Genomic DNA, 26,129 nt, shown 5'->3' with positions numbered 1-26,129 from the left:
TCATGTTTTGGTCACATGCGGTTAATTTCTCTTACATAAAGGACCGAGGAACCCAACATGGAAATGTCAAAATTGCCTCAGAGGGAAAAACTCAATTTGAATATTTATGTACATGCTCCAAGTTGAGGCAATCCAACAAACTATTTAATAAAGACAAAAGGATTCAGCTGTTTGTGCATTTTAATTTACAAAACAAAGAACATCACATAAATGTGATTTAGTTATATTATTACACACTTTAATTTATTATGCATGCATCTTATTTTCTATAACCAAAACAGGAAGACATGTGTTGAAAAATATCAACATAGTCACAATTCAAACCACTTACCTTAAAGGGTGGGTTCACCAGTACAGAGCCCAAAGGTAGAAAGGGCAAGCGTATGTACATGTACCTGAGTGTGAAAGAGAAGAAGCGGATATTTTTATCAGTAAAGTTAAAGTTAAATGTATCCGTGCTTGACTTTGTGAGCACTGTCCCACTGCTGGCTATTCTTTTGTTTATTATGTTTGTTTATCAAGTAGCGGATACACTCTGGAAACTGAGGCCCAGCGTTTCCTTTTCTCTACTGTTTTCTTTTGCCCAAGTGAGTGGCTGGCTCTTTACCAGCTGCTCATAACCCAGTTGTGTAAAGCAGTGAATGAGCAGTGTCTCCAGCTCAGCACATGCAGCCGACTTGGAATACCATGACCAGTAAGAAATGACACCATGGTGATCCAAAGTCCCAGCTGCTTCTTAGGTATGTGTGTGTTCCCTTTTCTTGTTTATTTCTCTTACAGGTGGCAAAAAAAAAAAATATATATATATATATATATATATATATATATATATATATGGCAAAAGTCACTAACATAACCACTTTAAACACATAATCAGTGGCATTAAGTACATTCATATTGTTGTGCTGCCATCATCATCCAGAAGTTTGTTCATCTTGCAAAACTGAATCTCTACCCATTAACCCTCAGTCCCACACCCCCCAGACAATGGCAGCCAGCATCCTTTCATCTCTATAATTTTGACAATTTAAGGACTTCATGAGTGAAATTATATGGATTCCATTCATAAATGAGATTATACAGTATTTGTGTTTTTAGCTGGCTTACTTCACAGAGCATAATGTCAAGATTCACTTGTATTGTAGCATGTATCAGAATTTCCTTTCTTTTCAAGGCTGAATAATATTCCATTGTTCAATACTACATTTTGTTGATTTTTTATTCATTCATGGATACTTAAATCACATTTGTTTTGATGGCGTGTATTGCCTGAGGCTTTTTGTTTGGTTAAATTAATTCATTTTGTGTCTTTATATAGGGTAGGTCCTATCTAATTCTTTTTTTTCTTTTTTAAATTAATTTTATTGGTACATTTTAGGTATACAATATAATCTTGTTCATCATTGGAAATTTGCACCTTTACATAATCTCTCTTGGTCCTTATTTTTCCCCATTCCCCTGCCCTCCCTTCAACCCCTCCATCCCTCCCTATTTACAAAAAGTTTGTTTCCATTTTTTCATTTTATCATATTAAAAAAGGCTTTATCTAATTCTTATCACTCACCCACTAGCTTTTCTGGACTTCTCACCCAGTTTTACCATTTAGCATCCCCATACTTGCCTTTCAGTAAAAAATAAATTATGTCTATATTCTCCTTGCTAAGGAAGTAATAATGATAATCTATATTGGAAACCAATAACTAAACCAGACAAGAAGCTTCTAGTTAACTTGTAGTTATTTTTGGTAAACATTTAAGAGAAATATCTATTTCTTGAGCACTTCAGACATTTGAGATTTTAATGGGTAAAATAGAAAGGCATTTTCCTCTGAATAAATCCAGTCCTATACAAGTCTACTGTGCTCATATGGGCATGTAGACACCTAGAAAATCTTGACAGAAATTCCATCAGTTACTTGAACTCCTTCCTCTCATTCATTCACTCTGTGACTTTCTATTGAGGACATAATTTGCAAGGCTTTGTACTAGTTATGTGGGTGCAAGCATGAATCACATTTATATGGTTTTGGCCCTTGTGATGCTATCTATGGCAGGGCTAATATTAACCAAATGGTACCCAAAGTAATGAAAAATGTAAAACATAAAAATATGTCAGGTGAAATTAAAACAGTGAAAAGAATATGAAGGTACAGTAGCAAACAACAGGGCCATTTGACGTGGTCCTCCGTGTGTGTGCATGGTGTGTGTTGGGGAGGGTGGAAGTGAACAGGAAAGTGAGTGTTCCATCATCTGACCAGGGGTATGAAGCATCATGTCGGGGGAGAGATGGTGTAGGTAACCACATTTCCTTCCTTTTCACTCATTCATTCAGACAGAGCCAGTAAATAAATGTCATTGTACACCGACTAAGTACTTTGAACAGCGGTAGGCACTAAAAATATGAAAAGAAACAAGACAGACATTTTTTAACCTATTTGGAGATTACATCCCATTGGAGAGACACATACGTTAAAAAAAAAAGTAAAAAAGTGCAAAGTAAATATAAAATAACAGCAATGCTATAGGTCCTAAGAATGAAACCTACCAGGGCTGAAATAAAGAACACATTCTGGGGAAACTACTTTAAGTAGAGTGGTCAGATAAGGCTTCTTTGAGAGGTAAACATTGAAGTCTTAGAAAGATGAGAAAGCATGGGTTGTCCACCTGGAAGGAAAAGCACTGTGACCAAATGAAATAGCATAACCAAACCCAGGGGTGAACTTGAAAGATCACTGGCTGTAGAACATTTTAATTTAAAATGAAGTTTGTAACATGGGCAGAAGTCTTCTAGGCCCTGGCAATGACCTTAGGGAACGTTTTGTTGTATGTTTTGTGTGTTTTCTTTTTGTTTTTGTTTTTGCATAACCAGAGAGGTGATGAGATATGGTTTATATCTTAGGAAGATTATTCTTGCTCCCTGGAAGAACATGGTTTACAGGTGCCATTTAGGAGCAGCCCAAGTTTGAGATGGCTGTGTCCTGGACTCTGCATTTTCACAGGATTGTTTTCTTTGGATATTCTTGTTAGAAGGAAGCTCCACAAAGGAAGTGCGTCTGTCTGCTTCTGTTCACTGCTGTACTTGGAGGCGCATATGTGCCTAAAATGCAAGCGACATATTCAACAAATATTTGTTGTTATTGTTCAGTAAGATCCTTATCTCTCAAAGTGTTTACTTACCACATTGAGATAATGACCAGGATAAATTTCCTGAAACAATATTTGTGGTAGGTTCTTATCATTTTCACTTGGCCTGAGACTTCTCATGAATGTTCCAGCAATCTTGCTCTACTCTTGAGCAAAGATTTAATATCTGAAAGTGCAGTAAGATTGCAGATCACTAAGGCTTCATTACCTTTACAAAACAGACTACAGGGCATTTACTTGTGTGCTCTGAAATATTACCATAAAACTAAACCTCACTTGTCAAAACAAACAAGCAAAGTAAATTCCATGAGGCATTATAGCTTCAACAGCAATTGCATTATTTTTACAAGCTAATTCATAAGCCAGATAATTCATAATGGCACACCCCTTCATAAATGTGAAGGTGTGAGGCATTATAACATTAATATATCAATGTAGATGTGGAAATAACTACATTGATCCCTCAATAAAAGTGTTTTATTCTTATCACTGTTGGGTAAATATGTCACCTGAATAATTTACTTCTTTCTCTACTTGAAATAAAACTCCTAAAGTTAAAATTTTAGATTTGGAAACTTAAACAAAAATGAGTTTTATTAGAGTCTGCCAAACTTCAAAACAGGAATGTAAATGACAACTAATAATCGTAAAAGTAATAGTAACAAAGCATTTGGTTTTAAAAACTCACTACTTCACATATTTCAGCCAATTAGTCACCCAACCATTTCCAATATTTCAAATGTTTTGGCATTGTGCAAATACATTGGAATGACTGGCTACATTTTTCTTTCCTCATTTAATGTTTTTACTCAAAGTTATCACAACTTTTAGAGGAGAGGTAACATTTTTAAAGGGGACTTATGCACAACACGTTTTGATTTGATTAATAATCACAGTTAAAAAAAAAAACACCTGCCAGTCATTTAACTAAGCTCTCTCTTACTACAACTCTGAGTCCTTATTCTTTATATGGCATGGGACAGGTAAACCTCACCTGTACTAATATAAAACAATGCTTAATATGCATATGATCATTTCAGTTCCAAATACCCTTTGATATTCCAAACTGAATAAACAGGAAAAGAGCCAAAATTTGAGATCTAGCTAGAATCACAAAGAAAATCATGCTTTATACATATATTATGTGGTAAAGATAGAGATAGATATAGATAGATCTATATCATGATGGCACATATTTCTAGTTTCACTAGACCAGAAATTCTTAGTTGAAAATCAGTCACTGGAATTATGAGAGCTTCTATAGCTAAAGCTCCTAGTTAAAGCTGATGAAACTTTGTGTCTAAAACTTAATCACAACTTCAGGTTTATATTATTATGTGCAATGGACCCTACTTTCCCATGTGAGTGCAACATTTGCTTCCTTTGGAATGCAAATTGGTATTTCCAACTGAAATGATCATATACTTATTAAGAGCTATTTTAAGCTAGTATTCAGTAGGAAACATTGACTAACCTATAATCCAGTATAATGTGTAGCAAGGTATGAATATGGGGAGTGTGGTTCTTGGAAAGGTGGGAGACTATTCCACTGAATGGTGGAAAGTAGAACCAGAAAGGTTTAAAAGAAATGATCCCCAAAAGAAATTGGCAATATCTACAAGCACTCCTGAAATAAGTAAGACTCTAAATATAATATGAATTTGCTCCTGAAAATACCTTGACTTGAAGGCTTTTGAAATTGTTTGAGGAAAATTGCCAGATGAGTGCAAAGCATCAATATTATTAGTAATTGTTTTCATAAAACATTAGCAACACAAAAATTTGTAGTAAGTTTCACAAGTATAAATATTACATATCCTGCTAACACTTAGGCAAAATAAATAATAAACTTATAGACTTGTTTATTGCTTTTTATTCTTTTTGCACCTGGAAAACAAACAGCCACATGAGTAAAGTTAGCAAATGTATTAAGTGGCATTCAATAGTCTAGAAAAATAGGGTTCCTAACACAATGGTTTTTCTTCCCACTGTGATTTCATTTATTCATCTCACTTATTCAACAAATGCTTGAAGACCACTGACAACCTTTCCAGCACTGTGCTGAGAACTATGGACCAAAAGAACATGGAAAGCAGCCTCACTTTCAAGGCACTAAAGGGCTAAGAGTGGAATTTAGACATGAATTGAGCTCTTTTTATTAGTAGTAGTTGTAGAATAAGTGATGTTATTGTTAATAGTGGTTGACTCTCAACTCAACATGAGAACTTGAAATGTTTTGTTCCCATGCTTCTTCATATGCAACCAAAGACATTTCTGGGGTCCTTACATAAGGTTGGGGTGGCCATGAGGTAGTTCTCCATCTTCTCTCCATGATGAGCACCTGCTCATCATGAATCACAATGGAATAGGCCATTTCAAAAGGCCTCTAACCTATTAAATTCTCTAGACTAAAATTTGATCTAGCACATTTTTAGGGTTCCCCAGACACTAGGAGATGTAAACAATTAAGACTCAATACATAAGGAGCTAGAAAGAGATCACCAAGATAGAGTGACAGTCACCAGGAGAGGCTCTTACCCAACCCTAGGAGCCTCAGGGAGATGCAAGATGAATGTATTCAGAGGATAATGAAACTAGTATTAATGCTCCTCACCTCTATTACATGTATTGTTCAAATCAAGAAATTTCTCTCAAATCTGTATATTATCCTGGGCCTCTCTCAAATTTAATTGCAATTTTGGTCAGGTTAGAGATTTACAGGAGTGAAGGATCATTCAAGGAAGGATAATTTCTTATTTCTGCCAGAGGAGTCAATTATCCTGTGAACAGTGGAAGAACTCTAGCTTTGGAGCTTTCTGAATGCAATATGGGAATTGCAGCTGGCGGAGTAATATGTTTCTGTGGGGGGGGAAAGGCAAAGCATGGCAAATGCCGTAATGTACAACCCAGAGTACAGACTGTGGGAACCTCAAGTGAATCTTCTCACGGTGCTAATTAGATGACAGGGCTGGAGCTTTTCATAATTCCAATTGTGGAGAAGGTGGAAAGCGGCCAGCGGGTGCAATGCTGAGATTCTAAAGGCACCAGCAACTGGGGACGGTTATATTGTCAGAGGAAGCTGAGACAATTATAAGTGCATCTATCAGCACAATGCACAGAAGACGCGGCAGAGAAAGTTGAAAGGGTGAGGTGACAGGAGGATTTAGGTTGTGTTGGTTCCAGAGGTGATCACATATTCTTGGGCTTGGAGGTCATCAGCCAGGAGGTAGAGGGAAATGATTACTACCTGGGCAGAGGAGGTCAAGACCTTGAGCCCAGAGAGAGCTGCTCAGTCCCCTGGGGAACCAATTGCCAGAGTCACAGTACCACAAGGCCAGACCAGGGCATTTCTGCTCTTCCCAACCCTCTTCTCAGCCTTCACCAATCCCCAGAAACTGTAACAGTGTGCAGAGCCCAGGAGAGAAGAGGCGGTGCTTCAGGCAAATGCTGGGCCTTAGGCAGGTGCTTCAGGCTTCAGGAGTTTCTTTTATATTCTTTTCTTTTCCTTAGGAGTAGTTTAAAGGTTCAGGTTTGTTGCACAAATTTGGAGATTTGTAAATTTTTTTGATAATAAAAAATGTAAAAATAATCAAAAAGTGTACATAAATTGCACACTAAATGTGGCTACTCCAAATTAAGAAGTGCTGTAAGGCCAAAATACACCCAGATTTCAGTCTCTGGATAAAAAAAAATTTAAATCACAATAATCATTCACACATATATGTTGAAATGATAATATGTTGTATACACTACATTAGAAGTACATACCATTACAATTAACACCACTTCTTTCTTTTTCTAATGTGGCTATAAGGAAAATTTAAAAATGTGGCCCAGATTTGTGGCTCTCTTCACACTTCTGTTGAGCAATCAGAAGAGAAAATGAAAGTTTACTCTTCACTCTTAATATTCCTTTCCTGCAACAAAATACTCAACATTTTTTCTATTCCTGGATGCTTTCTTTGATACAGACACAAATAAAAAACAAAGCTATTTGTCTAATTTTTTTTTTACCAAAATTAACTTGATTTTTCACCTAACAGTATGTCTAGGAAATGCTTTAAGACTGGCATATGTATGTCTCCCTCTTCATTATTGTTACATGGATTTTGCATTAGCATTCCTCAGATAAACTTATCATTCCCTTATTTGAGGAATTTTGTTTTTCACATTTTTTCTTTATAATAATATTCTTGTAACATATTCATAATTGCTAGGTTAAAGACTACCATATTGCCTTCCAAATAATATTAATCAAGTTATATTACCATCTATATAAAAATTATTTTTCCACACCTTTGCCAAGCTTTAAAGATTTTGTCCTGTTTCATAGAGTAACTGTATGTTATTTAAATTTGGTTCTCCTGCTAACTGCTGAGCTGGAGTGGTTTGGTTTTTTTTCACCAGGTTATAACTAAAACAAACACTAAGCAAAAAAAAAAAAATTACCTATGCTCAGACTTCCTGTTCAAACTTAATCTGGTGCTCTGATGTTTTACACATGCTTTTCTATGTCATCTTTTGGGGTAAACTCTCAGAAAATCCCTTTGTGTTTCCAGTGACTAACAGAAAGTTAGTGATCCAATTTCTTCCAGCCACAGGAGTAGTCTTATTTCAGAAATTAAAACATCCGGCCCAGGCTCAAAAGCATGAAATTTTTTACTTCACTCAATTAAAGCTGGTCTATCCTCCAGCTTGGCCTCTCTCATTCCAACACTTTCCCTCTCCTGCCCACCCCGTGGAGGCACCAATACTTTCCTGCTTGTTCCTTTTCCTCTGATATCACATTAAGTTATTAGCTCCTTGGGGATTTTTGTTCTTAGTATTTTTAGAAGCTCTTTTCATATTCTGGATATTAATTTTGTCTAGTATATATACATATATGAATATACATGTATAAATATATATATTATTTTCTCCTAGCCTAGCCTTTTTCTTTTTTTTTAACTTTGTATCTTTTACCAAATATAGATTTTGAATGTTGATTTATCAAGCTGTTCTTAACTTCTGTGGTTTATGTACTTAGCAAAGCTTTCTATACTTCAAGAATACAGAAATAGATTACTATTTTTATTTTTGTTAAACCATTATTGAGTTAAGATTCACATACATTAGAATTCTCCCATTATAGTATACAATTCAATGATTTTTAATATAGACTGAGCATCCCTAATCCAAAAATGTGAAATATCTCAAAATCCCAAACTTTTTGAGCTCTGGTCATAATACACCAAGGAAAAATTCCACATCTGACCTTATGTGATGAGAAGCAGTCAAAATACAGGCTCACTAAGACTACTGTATAAAATTCCTTTCACGCCATTTGCATTCAATGTATATGAAACAAATGAATTTTGTGGTTAGACGTGGGTCTTATCACCAAGATTTCTCATTATGAATATGCAAATGTTCCAAAATTGGAAAAAATCTGATATACAAAACAATTCTCTGAAGCATTTCAGATACAGGATATTCAATCTATGTGTGGTGTGATCAAAAATATAGTGAATGTTGGGCTGGGGTTTTAGCTCAGCGGTTTTGCCTCCTGCTGCACAAGCGCAAGGACCAGAGTTCGATCCCCAGTACCAAAAAAATAAAATAAAATATAGTGAATATTTAAATTTTTAAAAAAGCTTTACTATAGTAAAAGACACACTGCTGCCATTAATCCCCCTTCCCCTCACTTTCAGTAATACTTTTTTTTCTCAAATAACAATCACCTAGCAGTCTACATTCATTCCTATTGGGTAACTTTTTTCTCAAACTATAATTTAATTCTCAACACTGTGTGATATATCATTACACTATTATAAATAATGCTATTATGTGTGCTCGCTTCGGCAGCACGTATACTAAAATAATGCTATTATGAATATTTGTGTACAAGTTTTTCATAGACATAATTTTTTTTCTTAGCTATACCCTAGGAAATGCTGAGTCAAACACTAACTCTATATGTAATTTTTTGAGGCCCTGCCAGACTGTCTTCTAAAGTAGTTGCACCATTTTATAATCCCACCAACAATATATGAGGATTCTGATTTCTCCACATCCTCACTAATACTTATTATTTGATGTTTTGATTTTACCCATCCTAGTGGGTGTGAAGTGGTGTCTCATTGCAGTTTTTATTTACGTTTCAATAACATAGTAATTTAATGGTGTCACAAATTTTTTCTTCAGCTTATTGATCATTTGTGTATCTTCTTTTTTTTATTCATTAAGTTTATTGGTACATTTTAAGTATACATTATGATGACATTTATCATTAGGAATTTGTACCTATACATGACATATCTTGGTTCTTATTTTTTCCCCATTCCCCTGCCCTCTCTTTAACCCCTCCACCCCTTTGAAGAGAAGTTTATTTGAATCTTTTGTCCATTTTTGGTAGGGTTATTTGTCTTTTTATTACTGCATTGTAAAAGTTTTATATAACACAAGGTCCTAATTAGATACAATTTACAAATATTGCCTACCATTCACCGGGTTGTGTTCTCTCTCTCTCTCTCTCTCTCTCTCTCTCTCTCTCGTATATGATACTAGGGACTGAACCCAGTGCCTTCACACTGTACTACGTCCTCAGCCTCAGCCCTTTTTTATTTTGAGACAGGGTTTTGCTAAGTCATTGGTTTGCCCAGGCTATTCTCAAACTTGCCATTAACCTGACTTACCCTCCCAGAGTTCTGGCATAAAAGGTGTACACCACCATGGCTGGCTTCATTTTCTTGATAGTGTCTTTTGATATACAAAATTTTAAAATTTGATACAGTCCAATATATATAAGCCTTTGTTTGTTTTACTGTGTCACTTGTGCTTTTGGTGTATCATTTAAGAATCCATCATCAAACCCAAGATAATGATAATTTACTCCCATGTTCTCCAATAAGAAGTTTGTAGTTTTAGCTTTTATATTTACATTTTTTATCCATTTAGTAAATTTTTGTACGTACTTTGAAATTGGTGTCCAAATTCATTTTTGATAGTAAATACCTGTTTATTGCAGCATCATTTATTGAAAATATTACTTTTTCATAGGATTGTTTTACCATCCTTGTTGAAATCAATGAACATAAGTGACATAAGACCTCATTTTGTTATGTTTTATAGATTTAAAATTTTTTAATTTAGATTTATTTTGGAGTATGACATAAGTTGGAAATTTACTCTATTATTCTCTAGATATATTGCTAATTGTCCTAATAACATGATTGAATAACTGATTGTCTTTCTTCCTTAACCTGAAATTTCACCCTACTATTTCATTAACTTGAAATTACCACTGTAGTGTTGTTCTGCTGTACAGATAGCTCTGTTTCTTAGTTTTGCTGCTAGGAAATAATACCATAATATAAAGCAAGAGATGTTTATTTGGGCTTATAATTCTTAGAGGGTTCCTACAAAACAGGAAGGCATGGTGGAAGGGCCTGGAAAGAGGAAAACTGCTCACATTATGATAGCTAGCAAGTGACTCCTTAGTTGGCTTGAAGTAAGGAGGAATCCATGCCTTCTGTGTCTCATCTCCTACCTCATCTTCCTTATAACTTCCAGATTGCCTTTTTGGTATGGTTTTTGGGCATCTTATTTAAGAAATCTTTTCTTATTTTAATGTCATAAAAATTGCTATAGTCTGTGCCCCAAAGATCAATGTGTTAAAGGCTTGGGTACTCAGAGTGGCACTATGGGGGAAGGTGCTGTTCACCTTTAGGAGTCCTGTGGGAGATCTTTAGATCATTGAGGATGTCCCTAAAGAGGCATACAGATGCTGTTATGATTTAGATTTAAAATCTCTCCCCAAAATCTCAGTTGAAGTAGGGCCTGCTCAGAAGAGGTGGCTAATTTAGGGTACAACCTGGAAGGTTGCATTGTTGCCTCCAGTCCCTTCCTTCTCTATCTGCTTCCTGGCTGCCATGGAATGAGTAGCTTTCCTCCATAATGCCATTCCACCATACAGTTTCTGCCTTGGAGCCTACAACCATGGACTGAACCCTCTGAAACTGTGAGCCAAAACAATACTCTCATCCTTTCAGTTGTGAGTGTTGAGTACTCTGACTCAGCAACAGGAAAGTGACCATTACAAAAAATTGGTACCAGAGAAGTCGGATCATTTCTGTCATTGTATCTGACCATGTAATTCACAAGCCTTTGGAACTAGTTTGTAGGAGTGCTTTGGAAAGTTTTGGAGATACAGGCTAAAGAAATCCTAGAATGATATAAGGAGAGCTTGATGGATGATACTGGTCCAAACTCAGAAGACAAAAACGCTGATGGGAATACAGACAAAAAATGCCAGACTCATGAGTTATCAGTTGAAAATGAAGGCTCTATGGGAAATTGGACTATAGGCCACGTATGCTTCATTCTGACAAAGAGCTTGTGTATATTTTTCCCATGACCTAAGACTTTGTGTGAGACTGAATTTAAAGGTAGTGAACTAATCTAGCATAGGAAATTTCAAGATATCTCAGTCTTCAGGCTGTGGCATGGGTACTGTGGGCTGATTTTAGCCAGATTTATAATGAGAATCAGAAACAAAAACAGAACCATAACATGTGAAAGCTGCAATCTGGCAAGAAAGGAAGTGCTCTTAAAGCTGGGGCCATGAAGAATGTGGTTGTTGAAAAGATCAGTGCCACTGAGAAGAAACTGAATACTAATCAGGAGAATACAAAAGATGATTTAAAGTAATCTCAAGAAACAGCCAGACTCCACCCATCACAGGCTCAAGAGTGTAAAATGGTAAATTCGTTTGATTTTTTTCATTGACAAGATTCCCAGGGTTCTCTCTTCATTCAAGGCCATTTTGACAACTATATCCCTGAGTTCAGCCATTCAGGCACTCAAGGTTCAAGGTGGCCCATCTACCACTTGACCTAGTAGCAGACTTTGAGTTATCCATGTGGTTCTGGCTTTTCAGGCATGCAGAATGAAAGAGTTGTAGAGCCAGGGAGGCTTCCAGCAAGATTTCCATGAAAGGCCCAGGAGGCCAGGCAATGCTCCACTGAAGTGGGCAAAGTGAAGGCCCCAGTAATTTAGAGATGCTAGGAATAAGGAACATCTGCTGAGGCAAGCCGCAGGCAGTGAGTAAAACCAGCCCAAGACAGATTGTGTAGGCTGAAACTGACAAGGCTGAAGGGTTGAAACTACTCAAGCCTTTTGGAGCTCACATTTTACCCCAACCTGCCTCAGGTGCTGAACATAGAACTACAGGATCAAATATTTTCCCCCCTTGGTTTGGATCTTGCTTTGGTCCAATTCCTTCATCTTCCCCTATTCTTTCATTTTGGAATGATAATGTTTATCCTATTACAGTGCATACTGGAAGTATCTAACTTTCTTTCTGAATTTTTCAGGAGCTCATAGCTAGGATTTTTGCCTTGAGTCTGGGAGGAGAATTTGGACTTAGATTTTTCAGCAATGCTGGAAATATTAAGACTTTTGTTGATTCTTGGAAGTGAACTAAATGCATTTTCCATAGTGAAATGGATGAGTCTTTTGGAACCCAGTGTGGAATGTTATGGTTCAGATAAAAAAAAAAAAATGTTCCCTGTGTTAGTTACTTTTCTTTCATTGCTGAGACAAAATACTTGACACCCAAAGTTGAAAGTGAAGAAGTTTATTTACCTCACAGTTCTTAGAGGTTTCAGTCCATAGTCAGCTGGCTCCAAGTAAGGGATGGGAAACAGGCATCACAGAGGAGAAACAACATGACACTTGCACAAGGTAGCAAAGGCAACAAGGAACCTTAACAGTGTCTTTCTGCTCCTTTTATCTTATTCAGACTACTGGGATTAGGGCAGTGCCAAACCAATCACTCACACGTAGAGGTTTAGTAACCACACGCCCTTAATCCTAGTATCACACATTCCAGATTTAGGTACCTTCAAAATAGACTGTATGAAGCTTTGGAGGGATGTCTAGACACAAGCCACAACATTCCCTAAAAGTTTCATGTGTCCAGAGGTGGGGCCTGAAGATGTGGGTCATTGAGAGTATGACCTGGAAGTGTGTATCCTTGTCCCCAGCTCTTCTCTGCTCTCTCTGCTTCCTGACTGCTGTTGACTAAACAACCTTCCTCTGCCATGCCCTTTCACTATGCCATTTCTCCCTTGGAGCCACCTGATGATGGATGGAACCCTCTGAAACCATGAGTCAAAATAAACTTGTTCTTTAACTTGTAGGTGTCACGCATTTTGTCCTTGCTAATGTAGATCCTAGAACCTTCCTCTTTCTCTTTTGCTTTCTAGCTATGAAATGATTTGTTTGCTCTACCATGTACTACCCACCATTGCTGTCCTGCATAATCACCAGAGGCCCAAAGCAATGAGACTGATTTTGGACTGGTACCTTCGAAATTGTGAACTAAAGTAAGCCTTTTCTTTTAAAAAATTAATTTTCTGGTATTTTGCTATAGTGACAGAAAGCTCAGTAACACATTTCCTTTTTTTGTTGGGTTTTTTTAATTGCTTTGTTTTTTGAGGCAGGGTCTCCCTTTGTAGTTCAGGCTGGCCCTGAACTCACTATGTAGCCCAGGCTGGCCTCAAACATGAAGCAATCCTCCTGCCTCAGCCTCCTGAGTGCTGGTATCACAGACAAGCACCACCACGCCCGGCTTCCTTTTTATTTTCTTTCATAAGTTCCAAACTATGTTTTCCACATTTAGGATTTAAATAAATCAATGCACTCTTCATTGACTTTGAAATCACAGTGCTCTGGGGTGCCCCAGGTATTCATCTGCTGTCCTTCTCAGCTTCTTGAAATGGACAGGCTCCAGAAATGGTAACTTCAACTAAAACAAGCCAGTTATTGTTCAACTTCAGTTGCAAATTAGGTCTTAAGTGCAAAGTGAGATAATTGTCTTGGGAGCTGGGGCTTTCTTATAAAGAAGTGTTTTTTAGATTCCAGAATCTTTCTTTTGCTTATCCAGAGGATGCCTAACCCACTTGAATGATAGAGCTTGGCACCAGGAAGTTCCCACCCTGCCTTGGAAAGGTTTCCCTAACCTCAGATGTGAAGTAAAGATAAGAAAGAGTTGGAGAAGAGGTAAAAGCCCAGTATTAGTTTCTCTGTCCAGAGAGGCAAAGAGTGGGGGCAGTGGAGATTCACAGAGTTGTGGGCCTCTATATCACTTGTTCAAGTATATATTAGGACAATATTAATTGTCCTTAGATATCTTCCATATCCTACGAAGTACCAGTTACACAGTAGTCAAACAGACAAAGAGAATCTCATCCTAGGAAGGACTAGAAACTAGCTCCCTTAACTCTCCTCAGTTTCCATGTAGAATAGAAGGAATCTGATACTCCAGGGCAAAGATACTTGCCATGTTTTTGCAGTGTCTTTGTTTCACTGGGAGTTGAGGTATACTCTGAAAACTCTCAGTGCATCTGTTACAAAGGTGCCAATGTGGAACTACCTACCAATGGGCTCATTCTACAAGTAAGCCATTTATGTGTCTCTGGGAATTATTCCTGGTTTGATATTCCTGATTTGACACCCTTGTTCTGGACCTCACTTAATCCAATGCTACCAACATCATTCATTCTCCAATTGTACTGCCAATTTTAGGGAAATTCCTGAGTGTTCCCAGCAGAAGAGGAGGAGGTCACAAATTTGAGTTCAGGACAAACTCTACTAATGACAAGTTAAGACTGTAAGGGGTGACACAGGGAGGTCAGTTAATCTAGAAACAGGATAGAAGACTTGGCTGTGATTCAGAGAGCCGACAAAGGCCAAGGTCAAGGTGTTGGTCATGCTAAGGAAAGAGTTTATGTTTTCCCAAAGGAGATGGCAATGTGGACCCTATTTTGCAGCAAGCTTAGTGGGACACTGCTTTCCTGGGAAGATCAGAGAAGACAGTAGGCTGTGAGGATGAGTCATCTTCCTACTACACCCAAATACCATCCTGGCAAGGAGATTGCCAAGAGAGAGCAGCACTAAAATCCTAAGCATTTACCTAAAAGCTAAATAAACTCTAAAAAGATCTTTTTCCTGAAAAAGACATCAATTTACCTTTCTTGGACAATTTTTCTTCCACCCACAAAAGGATGAGGACCAATGCAGTAGATGAGATAAATTATTTTAAAAATTAAAGACATTACATTTTCTTTGGTGATGAAAACTCATTTCCATGTAGCACTAGCCACAGTGATATATTAGAATGGGTCTGGTCTGATTTTTAAAAGTTTAAATGCTAGATTTGATTAATAATATTGATGATGAAATGTTCTACATCTTCGGTGTCACAAATGTCAGGAAAATGTGATGCCCTCAGCTTTGCACTTATTTCCAGTGTCTGCTGCAGTTATGAGAGCATGGGGTGGAAACACATGGTTGAAAGTAGAAGGCTCACCACTTTTGCAGACAATCAATTACTTTACTTAACTGCAATTACAGTGGGAGACCAAAGTGTTTATCCTTCTCTTAGCTCCCCTATTTGCTCTTCCTTGGGAGGCATTGGATAGATGGGCACTTTTAGATGCTGCTGTAGATAGTCTCCCTGCAGTAAAAGGCTATTAGTGGGATTGCTAGTCAGCCAAAGTTGCAGCAAAGTGCACCTTCCCTGGTACGAAGGACACAGAGTTCTCTAATGGAATGACATTAGAGACACACACTCAGTGCAGAACTGTGAGTGCTCAACAATGTCAACACCAAAGACCCTCAATTATGCTGGATCTTCACTTTCTAGGTCAGGGAGGGCAGAGGCACCTGCTCAGTCTGCAAGTGAAGGGACTGTTCAGGCCAATTAAGGGATACTGGCAAAAGCTAGGATTTTAGAAAGAAATATTAATAGCTACAACTTGGAATAGTAAAAGCAGGTGAAGGAAAGAGAAACTTTAGAAAACACCATAGAGACGAAAACACCATGAGGGACAACATTCTATTATGAGCAATAAAATCAAAAGAAAAAAAAGAGCTAAAATGGGCCTCCCCTTCATCTCCTTATATGGAACTATTGCCTAGGACCACTGCAAAGAGAAGAGCAATTGTGTTTCATCCCTAAATGTCATTCATCTTCTCTCACACTCCATCCTTGCAGTCCCCTGATTCCAGCACAGGATTACAATCCTTTGTTTGCAACCTCTAGAGTTTACCCTGCCTTTATGCAAACTCAATGTGGTAGTGAACATCAAGAGATAAATTTCTATTTATCATTTCACAGTCACCAAGAGTCATAGAATGAACAATTATAAAGGCCAAACCCACAGAAGCAGCCTCCAGGATTCAGTACTGAGATTTGAGAAAGACATGAGAAGGAATGGTCCTATTATGCTTGTAGAAATAATGCTGTGCAACTCAGGGATCTCCTGGTAGCTAAGAACCAGCTGTGTTAACATCTACATCTAGTCATTAAGTGCACCATGACATTCTGAGTTGCCAGGAATACTTAAATACTTTAACAGATAAGAAGTAGAATAAATAGCACACAAACCCTAAAATTGGTAGTAGAGTTAAAGAAAAAAAATGTGATTTGGAATATTGGACAGAAACATAAGTTCAAAATAAAGATTTCAAAGTGGGACCTTGCCAAGAGAGACATAAATGCACCCCTAGAATGTGTCCCACCCTGAGAGTTTTGTATCAGATGTACTGAGAGTCCTTGGTTTGGACCATAAGTCATAGGCAAACTCTGAGATTATCAGGACCTGTCCAGCATCAAATGCAAAGCATGGCAGGTATCTTTGTCCTAAAGTAACAAACAGGGAGAGAGACTGAAAAGTCTGTGGAAACTAGCCAGAAGTGGGACTCCACTAGCTTTCTAGAGCCTTGGTTTCTCTGTTGCTGAATGCTAATTTTGTACTAGGAACAAGGATGAACATTTTTGATGAATTTTCTGATTTAATATCTCACCAATGCCATAGTTATTATTATTTTAGGAAGGTAATGTAATCTGTCCACGATCACCCAAATACAATGGGTAGAGGGGCTCCAAAGCCCATGCACATAAGACTCTCCCTTTGGAGTCAGAGGATGCACCCTGACTCATCCCTTCATTGATCCTGCTTTCATAGTAACTGAGACAAACATTCAGGGAACACCCTGGGGGAGACGCTGTCCTAGGTACATTAGAAATAAAACCTCTTCCCAAAACCTTATAGTGTGGCTGAGGTTACAATAAAAAAGCAAAAAGAATCAAGTACATAGAATGCATATTTATTTATACTTTTACTAAGTTATCATATGTACCAATAGGCAATATTCATATTTTATGGATACTAGCTCATTTTTGTTTATGTTTTCTCAAATCAATATGGTTCTTCTGTTGATATAATGGTCACTAAAGCTGTTTGTGGACCATGGCTCCACATGATCCCCAGAGACATACATTACTTATGCTTTTCTGTGGTCTCATTTCTTGATTGACTAAAGGACCTTTCTGTTCAGCAGCATGGCTTCTCCACAGGTTTTCACTGCTCTATTTATAAAGTTTCAACTTTCACTGTACAAGTAGAAAAGTGCATGGGTAAACGTGTGAATGTTTTCTCTTCTTTTATTTCTGCATGTATACTCCTGCTGTAGGCCAATAAGTGCCCTACCATCTTCTATTGCTCTGAGGCAGAATATGTGCTGTGAGTTAAGTGCACATTTTGCACTGGATGGGGAAAGATATTGTCAAAAACAAGGAAAGAAAAATGTTTGTGGACCTTAGTTTGGAAGACAGGAAGTCTGGAATTTTCAGACTTTCAAGGTTTAAAAATTTGCAGCATGTTAGATACATGATTCTTTTATTATTTTTTGGGGGGGTACTGGGGATTGAACTCGGGTCCTTGCTCTTGCGCAGCAGGCAGCAAAACCACTGAGCTAAATCCCCGGCCGACATGATTCTTAAAATATGAACATCTCTGGACATTCTGCCTGAAAAATACATTTCTGTGAGAAATAAGACTCTGTACTGCAATAAAGAATAATAATACTGGTAAAAAGACAAACAACAGCTACAAAGCCCTTTCAGGTATAAATTTAGAACATAGAAGTGTAATTAAACCCTAAGATGTTGTGTTAGTCACGGGTATAGAGAGACAAAACCAATAAGATAGATGAATGGATGAATGAAAGGACAGATGGATAGATGAATAGCCTGGATAGGTGAGTAGAGAGGATTTGTTGGGGGAATTAGTTCATACAATTATGGAGGCTAAAAAGTCCCACAACAAGCCAATGGCAACTTGAAAAGCCTGGGATTCTAATAATGTTGCTAAGTCCAAGTTTGAAGACCTCAGAGCAAAGGAAACAACTAGCCTAACTCTCAGTGAGATTCAAAAGAGAAGAGAGACCTTCAGAGAGAGAGAGAGAGAGAGAGAGAGAGAGAGAGATACCTTTTTTGCTTTTTTTTCTGTCCAGGTCCCCAGAAATAGGTTGATGCCCACCCATGCTGAGGGCAGATCTTCCCCACTCAGTCCACCAATTCTCCAAACCCTTCTTGAAAGACCCTCACAGAAATACCCAAAAAGAAACTTTATGAGTTCTCTAGCTATTGCTTAATTAAGTCAAGTTGATACCTAAAATTAACTATCACAGATGTTAAACTAGGTTAACAGAGTACTAATCTGTGTCTAACCAGTGAGACAGATCACACTCTAGCTGTGCTAAACAAAAGGGAACGAGCTACAGAAGGACAGATGAACTACAACACCAAGCAAAGCACAGTGAAACAACTCAGACACCTACAACAGCAGGAAGTTGGTATCACTCCTAGAGTCAAAAGGCCAAAGGAGGGGATGGTACTGTCTGTTTTTCAGAATCTTGGTTTTGCTCAAAAGAGAGGCTGACCAGCAGAAGCCAGACCCAGAAGGAAGCAGAGTTGTTCCTGGAAGTGCACCTACCTAAGGAGAAGCAGGGAGAGACATCCAGGCTTCTCCTTCATCCTATCTGCCAGTCTTCAGCTAGTGCCTCCAATTGACTGAACCTTCTTAGCAACCAGAAAGTGAGAGAAACCTTGGAAATAGGCTTCCCTGCAATGAAGAACAAATCAGGCAGGAGCAAGGAAAGGATCAGAAAAGACAGGTGAGAAACTGGCCCAGACCCTGATGTTCTCTTCACTTATTTAATTTATTGGTTCTCACTCATAAGAGATGAAGGCATACTTTTCAAAAACCAAGGAATTAAGCTATTCAGATATTTATGTTGTGATAGCTGGTATTTACATGAGCAACAGCTGTGCCTGAGGAGTAATATATACTACCACCAGTATATATTGGTGATTTAATAACCATGCAACTGAAAATAATATATAATTAAAGATGCAAACACAAAATAGTCATACGGACAGTTTTACTTCCTTAAAAACCAAAAGCTTTTACTGTTATGTTTCATGATTAGACTAGATTAAATTATGTTCCTGCATTCTGCTTTCTATTATGTTTCACTCCAATCTGTTTCCACTTCTGTGTTCATGATCCGTGTTGGATTACGATAACGTGAGGCTGTGCTTAGTGAATTTTGCTCTCTGGGAAAGTGTTTTTGTGAGAAACAACTTTATTTCTACACAAAAACATAATCAGTCATCCTAAAAACATGGGAGAAAAGGTTGCCCATGTTAGATGTCTCTGCAAGCATACTTTTTAAAGACCATCCTGAATCCGCTTGACCTGAATAGCCAATGGTTCTTAAACCCCAATTGTTTGCTCTCATAAATAAAAGAAAATTTATTCCCCAAACACATGCCCTCCACTCACTACTTGTCCACCAGCCATTCCTGAGTTTCTCTTTTGGACCCACATTTCTTCCAGACCCACGGAGTGGTATCTTTTTGAGGGAAGGGGTCAATGGGAACACTTTCAGTAACTTGTTTTCCCCAGAACTGAAAGTGATTATTATAGCAAACCCTTATTGGCTTTATTAGTGGTTAAAAATAGGAATTATTACTGATTAGTACATTTAAAACTTACTTTTAATTACAAAGTAACATTGCAAGACCAACTGCTTTGTTATCATTTACTTAAATCCTTCTGTAAGCACTACTGAAAATACATCAGACAGAAATCTTCAATGCGAATTTCCTGGGATCTCATGTCTACTCAGCATTTTCCTTTATTCAGATTGTACTGGGTCACCTGCTGCTTCAGCAGTGTGTTCCTCATGCCTTTGATCACTACACTGATGGGGCTTTTATAACACGATATTTATAATCAGAGAGCTGCATGCAAGTTATTGTTACATATTCAGAATGTGCTTTTCCTTTCAATGAGAATGAGAATGATTCCCCAGATAACAATAGAAGTGATGGAAGTATTCAGTCAAAAGAGTGAGGTTACAGTAGGACCACCGGGAATTTAAGTGCCCAGGACAGGATCTTGCTTTGCTCAGAATGATGGACATATAGGCTGGTATCTACTGAAGAGGGAAATGAAGTGAGATCACACGAAATGCAGGCAAACTTTTATCTACTACAGAGAAAGAACATCCTGGGAAAATATGGGCCTGCTAGGAAATAGTGCTGAGTATCAAAGGTGATTTACGTTTCCTGTAGTCATTTCTGAACTAATTCCCAGAATGGCATGAAGGGATGCCAATTTGAACAGAAGACAAACTGTGCTCTCTGTCTATTTCAAATCACATCACCTACAAGAGTAATACAAATGGCTTGGATTTTTTATAGTCACTTACTTCTAAGGAGGTCCAAGGGCTTCCTACCCATGATCTCATTTACTAGCACACTGTGAACTCTGTTCCCCCATGTGCAAGAGAAATGCAACTTCCCTGCCTAGAAAAGAAAGAGGAACTTCCTCTACTTGCCTCTCTATTTAACCCTCTGTACAAGCAAAGAAGAAAATACCTGTCAGTGCTCGGATATATTGATGCTGAAGACACTATCATTTCTTGTTACATGTTCAGTTGATCCTAAGCCCAACATCAAGCCCATTTCTTCTCTCCATTCCCAACCCCACTACATGCTCTCTTTCAAGACCACTTTTTGGTATGAACTCAGAAAAATGGCATACCAAGGGTGTGGGCATGCATAAGGTAGGAGATTTCCTACCTTGATCTTATACATAAATACCAGCCAGGGTCCCTTCTCTTTGCCCTCTGTTCTTTTTTTTTTTTTCTTAAGTTCTTTAATTGGTACATTTTAGGTATACAATTCATTTACATTTATCATTGGGTGTTTGTACCTGTACATGATGTATCTTGGTTCTTATATTTTCCCCATTATCTGTGCACCCTTCACCCCCTCCACCCTTCCCTATTTACATAGACATCATTTCCATTTTTTTTCTTTTCTCATAGTTTTTCCTTTCCCTCCTTTCCTTTCCCCTTCCCCTCCCTTCACCCCTTCATCTTTGGACCTTTTTTCCTATTTCAAATTGATAATTTGAAATAGAAAAAATGCTCTCTGTTCTTAATTGAGAGAAACTTCATTCACCTATGAAGAGTCATGCCACTGGGAATCACTCACTTATGACAGGTGGGCAAGTACATAAATCTGAAGAAAAAATGTTAGTCCTTTAAAGAATCTTAATGCCAAGTATGTAGAACATTAGTTATTAAAAATTTTATGTAGTTGAAAAACTTGATCTCAGACAATAAGCATGACACTGTCTGAGGCCCAAGGAGCTGAGGTCCACTTTTTGAGAACCCTACCGTATTGTGGACAAGGTAATGTTTTTACACATCTGTGACAGTGAGAAGCAGGCACCTGCTCTGCAGAAACACTGGAATGTTTTCTTCTCTTTCCTAGCCATCCCCAGCCTGCTGCAGAATGCAGCTGAGAAAGGTGAGGGGTGGTATTTAGGGCCTGGTTTTATTGTTCAGTATTTCAAAATGGAGTCCTAAGATTTTTTAGAAGAGAGTGACTATGAGCTTTGGAAAAAAAGCATACATAAATCATCACTGTTGCTGTTTTCCCCAAGCATTACAAATTAATCCTCATACTACTTGCCAAAGTATTGTATAGAAATAGTAGAACTTAATTATCTATTTCTAAAGTGATTTTCACTGTTTAAGCAGTTTTTATATAAAGGTATAGTTCCACACCTATAGATCCACATAGAGAAATAGACAGTTTTCATCATAAGTTTCATGGGATGTATTTTAGTACCAAATATATTTATTTTCTACAGGATGAAAATAAAAGCCCAGTTGTTTTCCTGTGCCTTTATGGCAGAATGAACCAGTGTTGTTGCACCTATTTTAAAGAACCTGTTGTAGGTTCCTAATAGAAACAGCCCTGTCCTGCAGATAAGTATTTGGGAGCATCCTCCAAACCGTGCTAGAAAATCCACAATCAACTAAACAACAAGGGCCCCAAACGGCCTTGTCTGTTCTGATGCCATGCTGTGGGATCTACCCTGACATTTTCTAAACAGACTGCATGAAAGGGATGTCTTGTCTGCTTTGGCTGGTTATCATTCTTGTTTCAGAATGATTTCAGAAAAGACCATAAGCTTGTGACAGAGTGAATTTGTGATCTTATCCAATCATCTGGGCTGTTTGCAAAACTTCAGTAGGTGGCAGCGTTTTGTTGATAAATGTTTTGTTAGCCAAGTGATCACATTTAGTGCAACTGTTGCAATATTAATAAACTGAACTTATGATCATGTTTGCCAGGACTGAAAATATTGCCATTCTATCCAGCAGGTGCTCTTATCTGAACTGACAGCAGCATTCATTGTATTGGAGATGGACAGGCTACTTCTGAGTGACTCTGTGTGTGTGTGCTGTTACAAGAAAAGGGATGGGAACAGAGGAAGGGGTTGGAAAGGATGCTGGAGAGAAAGAAAGAGACTATAAAGGAGCTAAAATAGGATATCATGCCCACTACCTCGCTGATTATAAAAAAAAAACCCTGGACTAGCCCAAATATTTACTCATTCCTTGGGAATGCTATGTGGCTCATGCTATGTGACTCATGAGATGCCCACAGTCTTAAGGATACTTGCTGAGGGTCATTGGATAAGAATACAGCTCAGATTCTTTGCAGCAAAATGGGGAGGCTCCAGGGAGCTGAATCTCCCTAACACCCATTTGATAAAGCCAGTGAGGATTCCACATTCCCAGGGCTGTGACAATTACTTCTCAAATTACAATGACTTTTCTATGAACAAAAAGGAGGACACCTCCAAAGTAGACTGTATGAAGAGGAAGAAAGCAAGCTCTTTATCAAAAACTTTATACTATCACCCTGCTTTCTTCAAATCAGACCCTGATCAGTCTCTGCCATGTCATTTTTCTCCATTCCCCTATGGAACCAGTCTTTTGAAGTTTGCAAAGACCTGTCTGGGAGACAGAGTTGGGGAACACTTCAAAGTATCCACTCTTTTTGAGGGACCTCTCCCACTCTAACCTGAGCAAAGTAAGTGAGGCAAGCATTTCAGCAGGGTCTTTACTAGAATCATGAACACTGAGGCCAGTACACAGTGCTGTTTTCCCCTACCCCACTTGAGGTGCCCTTTATTCCATTATAAGATGACACATATGAGAAAGACAAATTCTAGGGGTTGACTCACATCATTCCTCAGTAATAGTCTTCTCTGATCACCCCCAGATGGAGGGACATTTTTCTTTTACTAATACCTACTGTGATTACTACTATACTAGATGCATGGCCTTTGCTACCTTAACATAGTAAGTGAACTTGTCATCTCTCTACTGGGTTGCAATTTCTGAACCTCTGGAAAGAGGACCATGTCTGTATGGACCTCTACCTAGGTGCTCAGTTAGAACTAGGCCAGTGCATCATCTGTGTTGCTTTCTATTTACACCTGTTACACTTCTTATTTTTTGCCTTGTATTAAAATAACAAAATGCCATATGAGCTATGCCTACTTACCCCTGCATACTATAAGCTTCTTTCATGCAAAGGCTCATTCTAGTTATCTGTGTCTTTCTCTAACATGGCACAGTGACTTAATAAAAATGGTTTGAGTTCATTAGTGATAAACTGATGCCTTTACATTCAAATTGGCATGCTTGTCAGTCTCATTGCTACCTGGGAAGGATACTTTCAATTCTTTCTGTAAATTCATTTCTTTGAGATAGCATGATTAAATTTCTCACCAAGAAAAGACCACATACTGTATACCATTCCAACCACTGTAGACCTCTGAGCTACTGTAATGACTAATTGAGCATATTGAAAATTATAGTTCCTTTGCTTCCACATTCACATAAAGCATTTTTACCAATAATTAGTCACCTTTCTTATTTCTATTTATAATAACACATATAAAGGCAAAGGTTACCATTTATGCAAAAAAGATTCTTTCTTTTCTTTTCTTTTCTTTTTTTTTTTTTTGAGACAGGATCTCTCCATGCAGTTCAGGCTGGCCTTGAACCCACTGTATAACCCAGGTTGGCCTCAAAATTGAGGTGATCCTCCTGATTTAGCTTTCCCAGTGCTGGAGTTAGAAGTATGTAAGTATATGCCACCATGTCTAGCCATCCATCCTTTCTTGCCTTGACACCCTATCAAGAATTTTGCAGCCAGCCCCGTGGCCCACTTCTGTAATCCCAGCTACTGGAGAGGGTGAGGCAAGAGGGCCACAAGTTGGATGTTAGCCTGGGCAGCTTCATGAGACTCTTTCAAAATTTAAAAAATAATAATAACAAAGTAAAAAACACTCAGGATGTAGCTCAGTTCTCTCTGGATTCAATCCTTACTGCTACAAAAGAAGTTTTTGGAAGACCCTGTAAATGGTGGCCCAGAAGAATATATTGTGCACCCCAAGCATAAATTATAATTGAAGCCACTTTTATTTGTCCAGTGCCTTTTTCCTCATATGAAATGCTTTACTAACACTGATTTATTAGTTAGTTCATCGTGGTAGGCAGTTATGGAAACTTAAAAATGCACAAAATTTAATCTATCGTCAGTATCATCATCATATTCATGTATTTTCCAAGAACCCACAGGAGCAGATTGGCATCTATACTTAGGACTTTACACAGAGTTGGAAAAGATAACATGGCTTGGAGAAAGGATTTGAACACAGAGTATTTGAGTAGCACACATTTATAAGTCAGCCTTTATTTCTGGCTGTTCTGTTAGACATACAATATGAGGCAGGAAAAACAAGGTGGGGAAATATATCTTTCAATTTCTGTCCCACAATCTGTTGCATTTCTTGATAAAATATTGTAGTTTACATGATCGTCTTTCCTCCAGCCCATTCTTTCCCTACCAAATCAACCAAAGCCCACCACAAACATTCATCCCACGGTAGAGGTTCACAATAAACCTGAAAATGAGCTCTGAGCACTCCCTCTGCAGACTTACTTACACAGCCAGAACCACCTGAGACCATATCATCACTGGAGTTTCTAATGTCTACACAAGCCACTGAAATCATATTTCAAACTTCTAAGCCACACCCCTCGGGAAACTGCATCCACACTGACCTGCTCATGTCTCACTTTATAACATCATTAGCGTAGTCAGGTTCCATCAAATAATTGGCCATCAGATTCAAGGAACAACCTATTGCTCCCTTCTTCCATGATGCAGCCCACACAGATTCCAACAAGTTGAAGCAATTAAATTGCTCATATGGACTGAAGAAAAACACACCATAGATAAAAGGTGATGATGATATAAATGAACTACATAATTACAGGAGACCAAGCAGGAATATTTCCATGACTTGAGCCCCTAACATTTTCTACCTCATATGGTCAACTTTCATGTAGTGGCACTATTATTATTGGGGCATTAAATTTATTACATAGTGGATAGAACAGTTTTCTTCTATTTTTTGCACTTAATCATAGTAAGATTAATGGAAGGTCTAGAATTCACATTCCCAACCAGACATCAGTGGGCACTGGACATGTTAGAAGCACAAATCTTAATTTTTTTTTTTGGGTACTGGGGATCGAACTCGGGTCTTTGCTCTTGCTCAGCAGGTGGCAAAACCACTGAGCTAAATCCCCGGCCCAGAAGTACAAATCTTAATTTAGGAGGCAGCCTTAGAAGATGGCATAGTTCAGAAAAGAGAAGATAAGAATTTGAAATTCCCCCTGTATTTCTGATAAGTGATGAAATTCTGA

The sequence above is a fragment of the Heterocephalus glaber genome, unplaced genomic scaffold (genome assembly GCF_053883595.1).
Source record: "Heterocephalus glaber isolate CG9 unplaced genomic scaffold, H.glaber_assembly_v1.0 deba00001593, whole genome shotgun sequence".
Classification (NCBI taxonomy): Eukaryota; Metazoa; Chordata; class Mammalia; order Rodentia; family Bathyergidae; genus Heterocephalus; species Heterocephalus glaber.
Note: the sequence above shows the minus strand (reverse complement) of the source record.